Source organism: Zootoca vivipara, chromosome 2 (genome assembly GCF_965207765.1).
Source record: "Zootoca vivipara chromosome 2, rZooViv2.hap1.1, whole genome shotgun sequence".
NCBI lineage: Eukaryota > Metazoa > Chordata > Lepidosauria > Squamata > Lacertidae > Zootoca > Zootoca vivipara.
In genome coordinates this window covers 34,264,322-34,282,740 of record NC_142584.1, presented here as the reverse complement: position 1 = coordinate 34,282,740, position 18,419 = coordinate 34,264,322, and the positions used below count along the sequence as shown (strand labels likewise).

Here is an 18,419-nt window from a genome sequence, read left to right as displayed (position 1 = left end):
GAGTTCAAGGTGAGACCCTCATATGCCAGGTTTTTCTTTCTCCCAACATCATGCTGGTTATCTGGACAATTTCATTATCATTATCACCAAAAAGTGAAAACCCACATCAATGCATGCAACTGATTTTGCTTGTTCCCTTAATAGATGGGGTCATGCTGTGCCTGCCCTCATTGCTCCCTCCTAACTATAAAGCCGCCACCCCCTTACACATTAGATTAGATTCAGTATTGTGTGAATGGACCACTATATTCTGACTGGTGCCCTTGGATGAAACTGTACCATGCAGAAGAAACTGTGCCATATCTATTTATAGCCTGCAAAGCTAGATTCCTATGATCAGCATTCAGTTAGGAAAAACAAATTTTTGGCCCTCACAGTTGTGGAAAAACCTACTCACACATCACAGTAACAATGCAGAGCCTTTATATCAGGCATCCCCAAACTGCGGCCCTCCAGATGTTTTGGCCTACAACTCTCATGATCCCTAGCTAACAGGACCAGTGGTCAGGGATGATGGGAATTGTAGTCCAAAACATCTGGAGGGCCAAAGTTTGGGGATGCCTGCTTTATATTGTAACAGGTAGGTAGGGATGGGGGAATAGATGAGCAGCATGAAAGACTGTACGTACATTGGTGATTGACCTGTAGGGTGATTGTAGTTAAAGCCGTTCCATGGCACACTTGGCACAGCAAATGCTTCTCCCAGCTCCTTCAAGAGTCAGTCACAAAAGTAGAGGATTTTACAGGTTTAGTTATCCAGTTTCCTAGCTGGTGACATACCACAGCTTTAGATTCAGTGTGGCAGAATGATATTTTGGCTGTTCCTGTTATGGTAGGGCAGAATCAATGAGCTCAGTTACTCTGAGGTAAAAAGAGAGACGAGGCCCTCATTATTCAGGGGATCTCACACCAGTTAGCTTTAACTCACTTCTATGTCAGATTTGCCCATTAATTCCACAGCAAACTGAATCAGACAGCCAGACAAGACACACCAATACACATTTAAAAAAGTCTTTCACCTCAGGATATGTGCTCATGTAACTAACTCTAGCTCTGTAGTAACCCCTCAAAGTAAGAGACAACTATTTGATTTGAATCTTGCAAGCAGTTTCTGTCCTTGAGGGTTACCGGTGAATGCTGCTTAGGCCATCTGGCCATCTTTTAAGTCTAAGGTTCCTGGATTTCCTAAAGCCCAACCAGCTGTATGTGTCATTTCAGGAAAGGGGTGTGAAGAGGAATAGGGACAACTAAGAGGTTTATCTGAGTAGTGTCATTGAAAGCCACAATAAAAGTAGCTCAGCTAAGATGTATACCAGCATTCAGGAACGATGCCATCTAATCCAAGAGGATGCCAATGTGGTTAATGAGCAGAGGCGAGAAAACTATTAGAAGCAAAGCTATTACCCTTCAGAAAATGGAAGTCTTGCCCAAATGAGAACAAAAATGAATGCAAATTTTTGCAAATGAAGTGCAGGTAGACAATGAGGGCTGCAAAACAAAACAAAACAAAACACAACCCTGAGGTTCTAAGCCCAACAATACAAACATTCTTTAAATACACTAAAATCAGGGAAGTGGCTAGGGAAGCAGTTGGACCTCTGGGTGACAAGGGAGTTGAAGGTGTAGTAAAGGGGGGGAAAGGAGACTACAGAGAAGCTAAAGGAATCGCATCTGCCTTCACTGCAGGTGACAAATTAAAATGAACAAATCACTGGGTATGGATGGCATCCACCCCGCAGTTCATACACATCTGATAAAAGCACCTGGGAGCTCTCCCTGTGGGTCCACAGGTGGGCACAGTTCCCATGGCCAAGTTGACTCTCGGTTAGAAGCTAAGCCAGGGCTTGCCACTCTCAGGGCCTCCTGAATGGGCTCCAGATTTAGCATACTTCATGCCAAGTTAACTTACCCTGGCATAACTTATGCCAGCTTTCTGTGCTCAGGATAGCCCAAATGGTATAATTTAACATGCATTTGTTTACCTGGTTGTGCCATATCACATGGCTGTTGCGTGTGCCTCTGTGTTAGGCAGAGTGTGTGGTGGGTGTGCCCAGGTCATGTGATGTGTTGTCTGTGCTGGTTAGCTGCTGCAATGGCCGTTGCTACAGCTACTGTATAGGGTCTGTACCATTTGTTTGTATACCTGTACTGGCATGCACAATGGGGGTGGGTGAGGAACATACCTGGGGTGTTTTGTTGCTTACCACAGGCACTTCTTGCATTGGGTCTCCTTCTGCTGAGGTGAGAGCTTCAGTTTCTGTGAAGCAAAGAACAGAGAGGTTACTGGATCTTTGATAGTACCACAACCAGGATGCTATAATTTATACTCAATATTTTTACATAAGGGATGGCTTTTCAGGAGCACTCCTTGGGGTGCTAAAATGTGTCAAGGGAACTAGCCAACAGATAAAAGAGATTTAGGATGTTACCAAATTATCACCAAAGTCCTGAGATATATTGTATTAGTGTGATGGACAGAGGCACAAAAACAACTAGGTAATGGTGATTAAAATAAATAGCTTTAAAATACAAGATCATACAATTGCATTCAGTGAATAAAGAACTAGGGAACTGTGGTTGTTTGAGGATAATTAATATGATTAGTACTATGTATGTTGGGAATCAGATTCCTTACCTTCACCATGAATATTCATTGAAAGGGCAGCGGGAATGAGAAAATGCACTCTTCTACTACACTTTAACCCACCTCACTTATGAGTTTTGAGAGGGTGGTTAGTAAAAAGAGCTCTTCATTGAGTGATCCTCATTAATTGTTCTCAAGTAAGGATCCCGGAAGATGCCTTTTCTGATGCAAGTGCTCCTGTTTTCTGTGCCTGCATTAGAACAAACATGGGCAGTTGCTTACAACTATTGCAAACCTCTACCTGGTTTCCTGTAACTTTGCTTCTTGCAGTGAAGGAACCAGCAGAAGACACTCTGAGGAGGACCTCAGTGTCTGGGCTGAACAATGGGGTGGAGATGTTCCTTCAGGTATACTGGGCTGAGGCTGTTTAGGGCATTAAAGGTCAGCAGCAACACTTTGAATTGTACTTGGAAACGCACTGGAAGCCAATGGAGATTCTTTAGGACCAGTGTTATATGGTCCCGGCAATCACTCCCAGTCTAGCTGCTGTATTAGTTGTAGTTTCCAAGTCACCTTCAAAGGTAGCCGCATATAGAGCACATTTCACTAGTCCAAGCAGGAGATAACCAGAGCACGCACCACTCTGGCAAGACAGTCTACGGGGCAGGTAGGGTCTCAGCTGGCATACGAGGTGGAGCTGGTAGACAGCTGCCCTGGACACAGAGTTGACCTGAGCGTCCATGGACAGTGTGAGCCCAAAATGACTCCCAGGCTGCACACTTGGTCTTTCAGGGGCACAGCCTTTCAGGACCAGAGAGTCCTCCACACCTGCCCACCCCCTGTCCCTCCAAAACAGTACTTCTGTCTAGTCAGGATTCATCCTCGCTCTGTTAGCCGCCATCCATCCTCCAACCACCTCCAGACACTCACACAGGACCTTCACTGGTTCTGATTTGAAGGAGAGGTAGAGCTGGTGAACACCCAGCCCAAACATTTACTACTGTGGATTGAGAAGAGGGAAGGGCATAAAAAAGCAGCCAAAGAAGGAATGAATGAGAGCAGACTTGGACACCGTTTTTCTGTGGTTTGTAATTCCATTTAAGGTAAATACTCTGGTAAATGATACCTGTAAATGTTGTAACAGAGTCCAGTGCAATTTTTACAGTGAAATCCCAACCATGCTCACCCAAAGTACCGAAATTCCAATTCAATTCAATGAGAGATTCCATCAGGTATGTGAGCACAGGACTGTGATCAATAAAAAATTAATAAAATCAGCTCTGCGATGGGGCAGGCGGGCAGAGAATCAAGCAGAGAGGGGAGTGGTGTGAGAAGGGAGGCTAATTTATCCTTTCCCCTAGTTTTCCCCCCTCTCTTCCTAAAAAAAATTAAAAATCACTCCAAGCAGTTTCCACCTGCCACACCACCCCTACAGATGGCAGTCTGAATATTTAGAACTCTTCAGGGCAAAAGTCACTTGGAGAAACAATTTTGAGTAAATTACAGTAAGTGGGGGGGGAGGGTTAAGCATCTCCGTCTTCTTCAGTTACTTCTTGATTCTACATTTCCCTCCTCTAAAAACATATTTCTTACCTTCTTTTAAAATTCCACTACCGAAGCCCCAGATCTGTTTTCCAGACTTAATCCATGCTGTGCCTGTAAACTTCATCCACTTTGGCCAAAAGGGGGGAAAGGTTATAAGCTGTTTTTAGATTCCACATTAAAATGAAAAGGGAACACAGAGCTTCATTTGGCTTGGAATCTGACACACAGATTGGTGAGAGCACAAAGTGACTGAGAAACATAAATGAAAATTTAAAAACAAACATATACAAGATGGATCTTAGGGTCCATGCACCCCACAAGCTTCAAGCAATATTTGTGATCCTAGGAAGAAGAGAAGATGAGGGAAGTGCCCAGCAGTCTTAGAAGTTGCTGCTTGCCATTAATCGGCAGTCCACACATTACACAGACATTGTGTTGCATTACACACACACACACACACACACACACACACACACACACACACACTTTAGAATGAGAAATTTCAAGTCGAAGTCCATCAACGCTTTTCTGCTTTTCCCTGCCTTTCTCTTTAATTCCCATTACTGTATAGACGTGACAGAGAGGCACTTTTTCACAGAGTACCCATGTAGCGATGTAATGCCTTCAGTCACTTTCCCATTGAGGGCTGCGGTCCCTGGCTGATGGATGGGGCAAGGTTGTTGCAGACACATTCTATCCCATTATATTGCCCTGAGGTGATAAGTAAGCAACATGGAAGGGGATTGAAAAGGACCGAGAGATTCATTGTTCGAGAGGCAGAAGCACAGGGATACAAAGGGGCAGACACAGTGGCAGAGACTTAAGACAGTGTGTGAATAAATAATAGAGTGGCAGGCGGGAACTGCTGCACAGTGAGAGAGACCCTGGCTCCTTCCATCTTGGAATGAGGTCACCACACTTTCCATTATCCAGGGAAGAGGGCTATATGTGTGCTTGTGGAAGTATGGCTGTGCAGAGCGACAGGACTGAACTTCTCTAGCTAGGCTTTAACTGGGTCCCTTTTTTTCCCTTTCTGCCATGCTGTGCCGCATATGCAGATTGTACCAGCAGTGCAGCAGTGAGGAAAATGATTATGCAGAACTCCCTCAAGGTATGAGCGCATACATAGACAGACAGATACAATCACACGTACTCAGCCCCCCTCCTTTCACTTCTATCATGGGGGGGGGGGAGGGAGACCAGAGGGACCAATGACTGGTACCAAAGAAAGAACACAGTCCCCATAAACATCAGCAGGGAAGCGCCGTTCGCATTGTTCTTTTCTTGCCCGCTGCCAGAGTCTGTCTGGTTTTAATAACCATAAATCAGCTCTGGCTCATGCACTCGCTCACGGTTCTTGGGAATGGGGAGCTGTGGGGAGGGAGGGGCAAGTTGAGAAACCTTGCCTAATGATAATAAAAAGGGAAATAATAATTTAAAAAGTCTCCAAGCTGCAAATGCAAGCAAGAGAAGAAGACAATAGCAAGATGGCTTTCTCTTCCTGGCTGTGGTTGAGAGCCTCTCTTCCGTGCTGCCATAAAGGAAGGGGAACTCAACTCTTTACAGCTTTGCCAGTCTGTTGGGTAAAGCAGCCCAGAGTGTGCAAAGGAGGGGGGGGGTAATTTGAGTCCAGCTCCAACCTGCAAATATCAACAGAGAGATGAGGGTGGGTGAGGGCGTGAGGTGTGCGAGCATATTGCTAATTCAGAGGCTTCTTTAAAAGGAGAAAGAAATTAATCAGTCATTAAAGCTTCAGGCAGAGGGGAATGAATTAACCATTTCAGGCACAGCTAGCTTTCGCATGGCCAATTCATTAAAAGCATTGCTGAACTGTAAGCTGCCTTCATCGCCACCACTTGGGGCCCAGCCAAGGAAGTGGCTGGGTGTATTTATGAATAAACCCTCCCACATCTCCCAAAGTAATAAGACAAGAAGGGAGGGAAAGGGCCCGCTTCTGTTGTTGTCCGATGTTTATTAGAATCATTTCTCTGCTCTCTGGGCTTGCATCCTCCCCTCTCTTCCTGCCCTGCTCTTCAGCTAGTTTCCTAATGCCTACCAGTTGCATAGAGGTCACATCATGGCATCAGGTGGCCAGAGGGCACTGCAGACACTCCTGGAGTGTCCACAGTGCCCTTGGGCCACCTGCTGCCACTCCAGAAGGCTGCCTGGAGCAGAGCAGAATATTTTAAACTCCATCACCTCCTGTGCAGCTTGTTAGAGGCATAGTTCTTCTTTGAGTGGTCAGGGAGATGCGAGTTCAAATCCCACACTCAAATACGATGCTTACTTGGTGACATTGGGCCAATTGTTCTCCTTCAACCTGACCTGCCTTGTTTTTCTTTACCTGAAGATTGTTACCCCCCACAATTTAGACAGATGGGAGCATTTCTACGCCTAGATTGTGTCTCCACGGGTTTTTGCATTCTGAATGCAGATTTGAAAACAAAAGAATATACATTTGGTTTTATCTCACTGTGACATATAGAAATTGGTGGCTATCTTTGTAAGAGTGGATTGAATTTGTAGCCATCATGGCAATGTGCCAGAAACACTTGAACGTATATAGGATTTCTCTGTGACCGAGAGAGAGAGAGAGAGAGAGAGAGAGAGAGAGAGAGAGAGAGAGAGAGAGAGAGAGGTGCAGACTCTTGCATATGCAGCTGATGCACCTGGATCTTCATGATAAATAATCTGCTCATCCAAATGCCATTGAAGTAACTGGATGCATCTTTTGATGGAAATGAGAATGTTCAAGCAGGGTAGCTGGTTATTGCACATGACAAACTAGATTGGGGCTAAATGCTCAGAAACCACAAGGTGTTTGTAGGGTTAGGGACAAGAATTCACCAGCATTTCTTATGGCTATCTGCTCTGCCCTGCAGTCCTCCCTCCCAGTGTGTTTTCCCTGCTCCCAGACTGAGGCCTCAGTCTACTCATTTGGCCTTCCCACATCTCATAATGCATTCTGGTCCGTGCATTTGAACTTCACATTTTGCACAATTCTATCCCTAGATCTTCCAGTTTGTATCTCCTGAAAATAAGTCTGGGTTTTTTCTTGCATGGCTGTGTAACAGTTGTGAGGAATGAGCAAGCTGCTTCAGTTTTTGTGCAGTAAAGGGAAGGTGATATCATGTGTCGTACTGTAAGCCAACAGTGTAAAATAAACATTTTTAATGTGCAAAAATATTTACATGGTGCAAATGATATCCCATTTTAGGATTTTATTCTGAAGCCTGCTTGGAAACTGTGACACCATGTTAGGGCCCAAGAGAAGAAATTGCCTGAACGTGCCTTGCTTACAAAGGGATTTCACTTATACATGGCAGAGCACTTGTCAATACAGTGGTACCTCGCAAGATGAATGCCCTGCAAGACGAATTTTTCGCAAGACGAATGCGTCTTGCGATCTGATGGTGACTCGCAAGATGAATTCATTTTGCGAAAAATTCATCTTGCGAATCGTGGTTTCCCATAGGAATGCATTGAAATTTAATTAATGCGTTCCTATGGGCAAAAAAAAGAAATGTCAATGCATTCCTATGGGAAACCGTGATTCACAAGACAAATTTTTCGCAAAACAAATTAAATTCGTCTTGCGAGGCACCACTGTATATGCTTGTTCCTGCAACTGTAGAGCTTTGCCAAATGTCCAGACTATGGACTGCTGATCCAGGGTCCACCAGACAAATTTGGTACACCCCAACAGTAGAAAAACCTGCTATTGTACATAAAGCCTATAGGAAGATTACCTACAGTCCACACAATCTGGGAGGGTGAATTAAATATTTTCTTACTGCTAATTCCAAATGCATCCCCAAACCATTGCACATTTTCTGATATTATCATTGTGAGGCAATTTATAGAGATTCACAGCCTATATGTCTCTGAACCATATGACCGAAAGGGATCTGGCTGCTTCATGGTCTAAGTTCCTGAGGGAACTCAGAGGGAGTTGTGTGGCTGGGCATTCGGTATGGAATTTTGGTCTGCTTCTGAAGACCCAATATGGAGTAATCCTGAATGGCAGTTTGGAAACACAACAAAGGAGATGTTTCAAACTTGGGAGGGAGTGGAAAAGAAGAGACTGAGAGGAGATATAATAGCCATCTTCAAATATCCCAAGGGATTTCACATGGAAGATGGGGCAAGCTTGTTTTTTCCTGCTCTGGAGGGTAGGACTCTAACCAATGGCTTCAAGTTACAAGAAAGGAGATTCTGACAAAACATCAGGAAGAACTTTCTGACAGTAAGAGCTGTTAGATGGTGGAACGGTCTCCCTCAGGAGGTTGTGGACTCTCCTTCATTGCAGATTTTAAAGCAGAGGTTGGATGGCCATCTGCCATGGATGCTTTAGCTGAGATTCCTGCATTTTACAGAGTTGAACTAGATGCCCTTGGGGTTCCTTCCAACTTTACAATTCTATCATTCTATGAGTGGCTTGTGATCCTGTTACACAGATCTTCAAAGAAGCTTGCTAGAGGATTGAGACTGGGCTTTTCTCAGTGAGGTTCCATGGAGGCAGGTGCAACAGCAGCAAGCCACATTAAGCCACATGGACTAGCCACGTCCAGTGTAAAAAACTGGCCAACAGAGCAGGCCTTTCTGCCTACTGTCCTTCATGCCCCAGTTCAAGCCAATGACTTCAGAGACCTAAGCTTGTGGTTTAGATTCGGGTACGGCCAGCTACAACCCAGAGGTCCTTGCAAAACCTGTCCCCATCTTTTTAAAGACAAGTTCAACTTTTTCAGTCAGTCTAGGTGCCATTTCAAGTTCAGAGATAAAGCAGTTTAGCTTCTCCAGGGGCTAAAATGCAACGCTTTGCACATTTCACCTTGCTTAAAGGGCTATGCAGATCAGACCCCGGTGGTGGCAGCAAGTGGCAGCAGGAGAAAAGGCCCTTTCACACCCCCACCCCCAATCCTCTGTACTTTCTCTCACTAACTTAAGAATCTGAATAGCACAGGGAGGTTTCCCCCTCCCCCTTCTGCTATCTTTCCCCCCCATAACCAAAATAGTCAAAATCAATGATGATGACAGCACTATAAGCTGAGCGGTGGGAATGGAGAAAAACACTCTTGGTGTCAAATTTGATGTGGGAGGCAGTTAGAAGAACTTATTACCAGCTCAGTTGCCTTAGGGGATGTTGGTGGGTACATAGAAGAGTGGAATGTTAGTGAAACGGGCGAACGGCCTTCTACACATATCATTAATGTGGAAGGCATTCATTGTCAGCTATTAGTCTGGGAGGGGGATATTGGGGGTAGATGTCTTAGTTTGGCTGTGCTGTCTGACTCATCATGACATCTGCATGTGTACCTCACAGGATGTTCTAGCTCTTTTTCTGTTAATATCTTGTTAAAGACAGAATTTAGCAACCTGATTATGTCTATGGGAGGGACCAGGGGAGAAAGAGAGGAGAGATCCTTTGCTCAAGCTGCCTCATTAAAGGGGGGGGGAGCTAAATATGCATTGTGTTTTATACAAATTTTGCCTCTGGCAGATGTGCCTGTGGAAAAATCACTAGCGGGTAAAGATCACCCCCCTCTCACTGCTCCCCAGTCTTTGACAAAATCTGGGTGTATAAGATTTTGGTGCTCTGAAAGTAGCTGGCCTGTAGACTTTCTCAATAGAACAAAAAACAGGATGAAACTAAACCCAGATAAATCTAACCCAGGGAGTTAGAGATGGTTAGTAGTCACGGCTATGATCACATTCAGTAAGGGAGAATTGTGTAGCTACTGTTCAGCTTTCTTTTTAAAAAGAAGGCTCCAGTCCTCAATGTTCAGGAAGAAAAACCTAAGTATGCATGGTCAATATCTATTACATATTATAGGGAAAGATAAAAGTAGGGAAATTGCATAACATGCATGTGGTGGAAGCAATCTATTCATTTTCAATTTAGCAAACTACATGCAACATAGCAACATCTGTGAACTGTCTGGTGGAAGATCTCTGCAAGACTGTGCAAAATGAGTTGGATGTGAGCAGTGGTTATTTCAAAATGAACAGAGGGACTGTACTTGCAGTTGCAAGGCAATTAGAAATTCAGTTGCCTAGAAATATATAGCTGTGTATACATAGAGCAAAGGAGGGCTGGGAAAGCATATATATTCTAAAGCTGAAGATGGGAAGCGGGATGTGCCTAGGAGCAATAAGTAACATTATTGGAAAGAAGCTATGTATTTAAGAACTATCTCACATCACCTTATTCATTCAAGATGGGGATGATAATGTTCCTTTTATGTGAATAAACCTCCCCTTAGCCAGGGAAATGTACGTAGCATCGCAAGAGGAACTCGGGGATCATGAGCTTCACTTCATTTGGGATTGTGTGTAGCTAATATTCTGGTTAAATAAATACATTTTGCTAATTGGATTACTCAGACAGCATAATATAGCGCTGGATTTCCAACACGATGCTAATAAATTGTGTGAAGAACTTAATCATGTTAGCTTCCAAAAGGCTTGTAAGAGATGAAATTAAAAAATAAGTAGAAGTTGACATCTACTGCATTTCATAGTGTCTTCATTTTCTTCATCCTTCTTAGAGTTCGTTTTAGCTTTGCCGCTGTAGATTTTTGTGTGTGTGTGTTTAATCTGCTTGTGATTAGGGAGGATGGGGTGATTGAATATGCCCCAGAGGGTGGGGTGAGAGTCCCCTTGCAATTGTCTCTCCTGCTTATACTGATTGATATCAAGGTAGAGAGAGCGAGACCTTAACTGCTGTCTTTGGGAGGCAGAGGGGATAGCAGCTTATTTTCCTGGACATATACAGATGGAAATGAGCTGGGGAGGTGTGGAAGGGGCAGCAGACACTGTAAGGGAGATGAGGGAGCTTATCAAGGATGAAAGGATCCAGTGCTGCAGCTTGGGTCCGCCAACCCCAGGAGGCATGAGTTCAAATCTCAGGTTAGGTCACAAGAAAGAAAGAAAGAAAGAAAGAAAGAAAGAAAGAAAGAAAGAAAGAAAGAAAGAAAGAAAGAAAGAAAGAAAGAAAGAAAGAAAGAAAGAAAGATCACTGGATTGGTTAGTGCCTTTGAGACTTTGAGGCCAGCAGAGGCAGGAGGAGCATGAGGTAGGGTCATGCTAGAGGTCTGGGTTAATGCGTGTGTATCAGCAATATCAGCAAAATGATAGCGCAGGCTTACACAGCATATGGCTCTCATACAGCTGCCTCATCATGGGCAGTCCTGCCTTGTGGCACCTTCCTAGACTTCTGTGAGGAACTGCAATATAACAAGGGTGAATGACTTCTGCCATTGGTTATTATGGATATTATCCTTTGAGCTCTCCCTGATTCCATGATCACCCCAATCCTTATGCTAGGGTCTGTTCCCCGCTCTCTTTCTCTCCCCGCCCACCCCACCCCCCAGCCCAGGCTATTACTCTAGAATCAGCAGCAACATCCATGGCCCATGGGACTGTTGATTTGGAGGATATCAACTTCTTTAAAGTCTGGGGTCCTTGATGGTGTAAACAAGCCCTGTAGGAGCAGAGATTTCCATCTGCAGCTGCAAGTGACAAATGCGCTGTTAGGAACAGATAACTTGTAGCCCAGTCAATAGAATAACCCTGGGAGTTATATATAGCCTAGTATGTATTATTTATGTGACAGCTTGCTGTCAATGGAAGGACCCCCCTGCTTTCCCCCTTTCTTCTGTGAAATACAGTACAGGACAAAGCCAAGACTGACTCACTTTTCACTATTTAAGCTTGGGTGCAACATACACATGCAGTACTGTCAATTGTGAATTAGAGACATGTGCACACGTTCTCCCCCACTGGCCTGCCCGCTTTGGAGAAAGGAGCACCCTCTAAACATTTAATGGCTTCACGTGTACTTTGGATGCCTGGTTTTGATTCTTAAAATTCTGCAGATAGTGCAAGTATGGTAGATAGATTTTTATTTTTTGTTTTAGAAATGTCTTTTTCTTTTATTATTGTTGTAGTTGTTGGCCTTCACTGTCTTGGGAGACAATGGAAAAGTGCGTCTTTAACAAGTTGAATTCTATGTGTGCTTATTTCCTATTAAATTCTTGTTCTTGTTATTTATTATACTCTGCCACTTTTGGATTTGAACCTTCTGCACCTACATGTGTGCAAACCCTTGGTTGTTTAGATCAAAAATGGGAAGTGCAATTTTTTTGTTTGGTAGGAGAAATGGAGGAATCTCTAAATGCCTATTGCGTAAAAGGAAGATACAAAATGGAATAGTGGCAGATGAATGCTACATTTTTTGTGTTTTTCAAATGTTAGCAGAAACACCTAAGTATGCTGCACTCCCATGGATTTTTTTAAAAAAATTAACTGCAACTCTGTGTGGACTAAGTCCCCGCACTGGGAACTGTCTCCTCTTTCTCCTCCCATCCTCTTCCATCATGTTGTTGTTGTTGCTGCTGCTGCTGTTAAATTTGATTACCCACTCTCCACCAGCAGGTCCCAGGGCAGGACATACAGATTTAAAATTCATAATTAATAACGTAGACAGCATCTTAAAAAGCAGAGACATCACCTTGCCGACAAAGGTCCGTATAGTTAAAGCTATGGTTTTCCCAGTAGTGATGTATGGAAGTGAGAGCTGGACCATAAAGAAGGCTGATCGCCGAAGAATTGATGCTTTTGAATTATGGTGCTGGAGGAGACTCTTGAGAGTCCCATGGACTGCAAGAAGATCAAACCTATCCATTCTTAAGGAAATCAGCCCTGAGTGCTCCCTGGAAGGACAGATCGTGAAGCTGAGGCTCCAATACTTTGGCCACCTCATGAGAAGAGAAGAATCCTTGGAAAAGACCCTGATGTTGGGAAAGATTGAGGGCACTAGGAGAAGGGGACGTCAGAGGACAAGATGGTTGGACAGTGTTCTCGAAGCTACGAACATGAGTTTGACCAAACTGCGGGAGGCAGTGCAAGACAGGAGTGCCTGGCGTGCTATGGTCCATGGGGTCACGAAGAGTCGGACACGACTAAACGACTAAACAACAACAACAAAAATTAATAACAGCTGAAACAAATTACAGTCACAGAATTAGGATCAGTACAAAGAAATTTCCCTTGCCATACAATGGTTGCACATGCCTTATTTTCAAAGTCCTCTCTTATATGAAATATGATCCTTTGCTACCCATGTATCAGATGCCCCACCAGCTTCCTTCATTTTTAACATTCAGTCTAGCAGCCCCTCCTCGTACAGACACTCTCAAAAGAAGACTTGTTCTTACCTTTCCCCCTTCACTTGCCAGCGCTTGTTCAGGCATTGAGGCTTGAGTCTCTCAATTCAATTACAGTGATACCTCGCAAGATGAATGCCCTGCAAGACGATTTTTTCGCAAGACGAATGCGTCTTGCGATCTGATGGTGACTCGCAAGACGAATTCATTTTGCGAAAAATTCATCTTGCGAATCGCGGTTTCCCATAGGAATGCATTGAAATTTAATTAATGTGTTCCTATGGGCAAAAATAAATAAATTTCAATGCATTCCTATGGGAAACCGCGATTTGCAATATTAATTTTTCGCAAAACGAATTGACTCGCGGAACGAATTAAATTTGTCTTGCGAGGTACCACTGTATATAACTAGGGCCTATGCCTCTTCTCACATTGCTCTCCATCCTTGTTTACCTGCCATCCTTTGCCAAACTCACCAACCCATTACCAGTCCCCTCCCTTTACATCTGGGCAACCCCCTCCCATGGGCGTAGGCAGGGGGGGCAGGAGGGGGCAGCTGCCCCCCCTAGAAGCAAAAATAATAATGTATTTTACAGACCATAACCAGCACTTTTCCCCTCCAAAAACTGAAGTGGAAAGGGCTTTGCTTTAGCAAGAGCAGCTAAGTCTCCACTTGCTGGGGGGGGGGGACACAGCAGTAACAAAAACACATCAAATAAATAAAGCAAAGTGGCTACCAGTAGTTAAGCAGTTAAGACAATGGAGCATATATCCCCAGGCAAGATTCGATAGCTGACCATTTCACCCTATTGTTCTTAAGTGGCAGTTGTTAATGAGCATTCAGGAGCATTAAGAGTTCTATTGGCGATTTAATGAGGGTGCAGACTCAGAGGATTCAATTTGAATAAGGTGGCTCTGCAAGGCTAAAAAGAAGTGAATAAGAAAGGGGGGGGGGCTGTAGCTTTGACAGACACAGTGATGTTTATAAAAAGCATTGGTGTTCCAGTCTGCCCCTCCTCCTGCATCTGTATACTGTAAATCAGGGGTGGCCACCTCCCAAGAGACTCTGATCTACTCAGAGTTTAAAACTGGGGGTGATCTACCCCCTTTTGGGGGGTTCAGGTCAAAGCTATTGAGTTTTTTTTTAAAGGAAGGGAAGCCCTGTTTTTTGGGGTTTAGGTCAAACTTGTTGAGCTTCTTTTAGAAGGGAGGCCCATTTTTGTTTAGGGCTTCAGGTCATAGTTCAACTTTTTTGAGGGAGGAGGAAAATTTTGGGTGAGCTTTTTTTAGGGGTGCCAGTGACCTACCAGTGACCTACCACAGACATCCAGTGATCTACTGGTAGATCACAATCTACCTGTTGGACGTGCCTGCTGTAAATCAAGCAGAGCGAAAGCTGCGTACATGCAGAGTTCCAGCATCACAGCGTCACCCAGAGGCACCCACAAATATGAGTTATCCCTCTCTCTATTTCTTCCTTCCTTCCCTCCCTCTTCCATCCTTAATAAAATACGGGGGGGGCAGATAAGCCCCACATAGAAAGCCCATCAACATGGGGGGATGACTCTTTCAAATACGGTATTTACCAGTAATTGGGGGGGGGGAGGCACCTAGGCCTCTAGGAGTTGGCTGCTATGCCTAGGAGTAGGACAATTCAAGAAAGCAGAACGATGCATATGGTATGGTAATATATCAATAGAATCGTAGAATTGTAGTCGGAAGGGACCACAAGGGTCATCTAGTCCAACCCGCTGCAATGCAGGATTTTTTTCCTAAGGTGGGGCTTGAACCATGGTTGAAATATTATGCTGATATGCAGCAACGCCTCGGAGCCGTCGTGGCTGCGGCCATGTCTTGCCTCACCCTCGCCCGCCCTGCCACCCCCTCTCGCCTGCCCGACCCTCCCGTCCTCTTGCTGCAGAGTTCCAGCATCACAGCGTCATCCAGAGACACCCACAAATATGAGTTATCTCTCTCTCTATTTCTTCCTTCCTTCCCTCCCTCTTCCATCCTTAATAAAATACGGGGGGAGGCAGATAAGCCCCACATAGAAAGCCCATCAACATGGGGGGATGACTCTTACAAATACGGTATTTACCAGTAATTGGGGGGGGGCACCTAGGCCTCTAGGAGTTAGATGCTATGCCTAGGAGTAGGACAATTCAAGAAAGCAGAATGATGCATATGCTATGGTAATATATCAATAGAATCATAGAATTGTAGTCGGAAGGGACCACAAGGGTCATCTAGTCCAACCCCCTGCAATGCAGGATTTTTTCCCTAAGGTGGGGCTTGAACCATGGTTGAAATATTATGCTGATATGCAGCAACGCCTCAGAGCCGTCGTGGCTGCGGCCATGTCTTGCCTCGCCCTCGCCCGCCCTGCCACCCCCTCTCGCCTGCTCGACCCTCCCGTCCTCTCCAGCCAAGCAGGGTAGCCGCCAACGCTACCAGCCCCAGAAGCACAAGGTGGCCGCTGCTGCCACCGCCACGATGTCATCAGGCTCGTTGGCCCTTTAGCCCCGCCCACTTTGTGGCCCCTCCCCTTCTGTGCCTTGGCCCCGCCCCTGAACGACCATGGCTTGCCCCCCCCTAGTTTTGATCCTGGCTACGCCCCTGCCCCCTCCCTTCATAGCTTGCCCCAAGTCCCTTCCCCTCACAACTCACCCAACCTAGAGCAGCAGAAGAATAGCCTTTACCAAAGGTGTCATGGGCTCTGAAGAAACCCGATCTCAGGACGCAAGGGAGAAACATGCTAAGAGGAAGACACACTTGGCAAATCCACACCATGATAAACTCCCACCTGGAAACCAATGTCCCCACCGTGGAAGGACGTGTGGATCCAGAATTGGCCTCCACAGTCACTTATGGACCCATTGTTAAAATCGTGTTTATGGAAGACAATCTTACTCTGCTACGAGTGATCGCCAAAGAAGAAGAAGAAGGTGGCAGCAGCAGCATGGGTGTGTGTATGAAGGGGAGACTTTCTCTCCTTTGTTCCCCTCCCACCTGCCAAGGGATGCAGTAACAGGGGAAGGCAGCTACTAGTTTCAGAAGGAACGAAAAAAGCCAGCATTTTAGAATGCAGCCTGGAGGAGGGGCAGGTGGGGGTGGGTGATGGGCAGAAAGGCATCACTCGCTCCAGGGGAGCAGTGGCAGAGTAGAGCAGGATGGTTGTTGTCCCCGCTTGTTCTGCCTGTTTTTCTGCAGTTTGCTTGCTCTGGCTGCCGCCTGCACTATCCACCCCGTCACTCAGCCTGCCTGCTTGCCTGCCTAGACTGCCAGGCTGCCTGCTGGCTCATTCCACCTGCCTAACTGCCTGGACCACCAGCCTCCTGTTCTGTCATCACACTGTAATTCATGTGGCTGCCAATTGGCAGCCATGCGAACAGCAGCATGATGACAGCATTACAATTTTATTATATATACTAAGACATGCGTAATATGCATTGCCCCCCTAAGAGCTCACCTGCAACCAGCCAAGTTAATTAGGATGTTCTGGCCACTTTCCCAGCTGATGACTGCATGAGAAGAGGCAGAAAAAAGAGACTGGGGTGGATGGAAGCATCCTTGAGTTGAGACTTGAGACTCACCTTGAAAGCTCTTTTTAGGAGCTTGCATTCCCAATGCAAACATCTCTCTAGGGTTGCCAGACTCAATAGAGAACAGGACTTCTGTTCCTTTAATTGCCCTGTTCTCTTTTGAGTCTGGAAACCTTAAAGAGAAACCAGCAGACCTTTTGCTTGGAAATTAAACAAAGGGTCTGCTGGTTTCTCTTTAAGGTTTCCAGACTCAAAAGAGAGCAGGGCAATTAAAGGCACAGAAGTCCTGTCCTCGAGTCTGGCACCCCTACATCTCTCTGCTTGGGCAAATCTAATTTTTGTTTAATTTTTTCTTCTTTAAGGCAGCTTCAAGTCAGTTGTTAAGGTTCTTCCTCCTACCTCCCCTCAGCTTCTTAGTTTTTATCCTTGTCTCTCAAACAGTAAAAGAGTGCACATCCTAACAAAAAGAAAAAAATAATGTATTCATCAAATTCTCCAGCTGCCCCAGTCCCATCCATACCATATATTTAAAGCATTTAAAGCACATGGCTTTTTCCAAAGAATCCTGTGAAATGTAGTTTTCTAAGGGAGCTGGGAGTTGTATCTCTGTGAAAGATCCCAGGATTCTTGGGTGGAAACCATAGGTTTTACATTTCTTTTTTTTTTAAGTGTTTTAAATGTATTGGTGGGAAATAATAGACTATCCCTTCTCACCCTCTCCAGAACCACCAATAAGAGGAGTAGCTATGATTGACAGGATTACAAAATATAAAAATGGAGATAGGCAGGTGCAACCAATGCAACCAAGGGCATAAATTCAGCATGAAACAGGAGTGGTAATCTATGGCCCTCCAGATTTGGACTACAACTCCCATCATCCCTAACCATTGATAGAGGTAATGGAGTTGATGGGATACAGAGTCCAATGACATCTATAAGGTCATAGGCTCCATATTATTGGCATAAAAGGTGTTTGTTTATTTGGTTGGTTTACAAAACTGGGAGACAAAACAGAAAACACATGCTGTGAAGAGAAAGTTAGTACCACTGGAGTGCATGTTTACTTATATAGGTTGTTAAATGTGTTTTTATTAGAAGCTTGAGGAAGCAGCTTATAGGCAATCAGCAGGTACATTAATAAGGCCTAAAGTAGATCAGGCCTAAATGAGGAAAGTCCTGTCCTCTACTGCAGTGTTTCTCAACCAGTGTGCCTCCAGATGTTTTGGGACTACAACTCCCATCATTCCTGACCACTGGTCTTGCTAGCTAGGGATGATGGGGGTTGTAGTCCCAAAACATCTGGAGGCACACTGGTTGAGAAACACTGCTCTACTGAGTCTGGCAACGCGAGAGGCTGGCCATATGCAAAATGTGTGTCAGAGTGGTGATCACATTAAAAAGTTTCAGTTCTGTGGTATGAAGTAGTTGATAAATTGCATATGGTCCAAAACTCTGCAGCATCCTCCCCTGAGATGTTTGCAAAAAATGAGGGTTAATTAGTGTGGCTGTGTGGTATTATGAAGGAGATGGCTGAAGTCTTGGAAAATCATCCAGCTCACTCATCACCACACACTCCAAAAA

At 44.9% G+C, this 18,419-nt stretch overlaps 1 protein-coding gene across 8 annotated transcripts in view; it reads left to right on the top strand.

Moving 5' to 3' along the window:
• The window catches only part of TNRC6C (trinucleotide repeat containing adaptor 6C), a 416,076-nt gene that overhangs the window by 147,021 nt on the left and 250,636 nt on the right, over window positions 1–18,419 (top strand). The gene's annotated exons all lie outside the window — the stretch shown is intronic.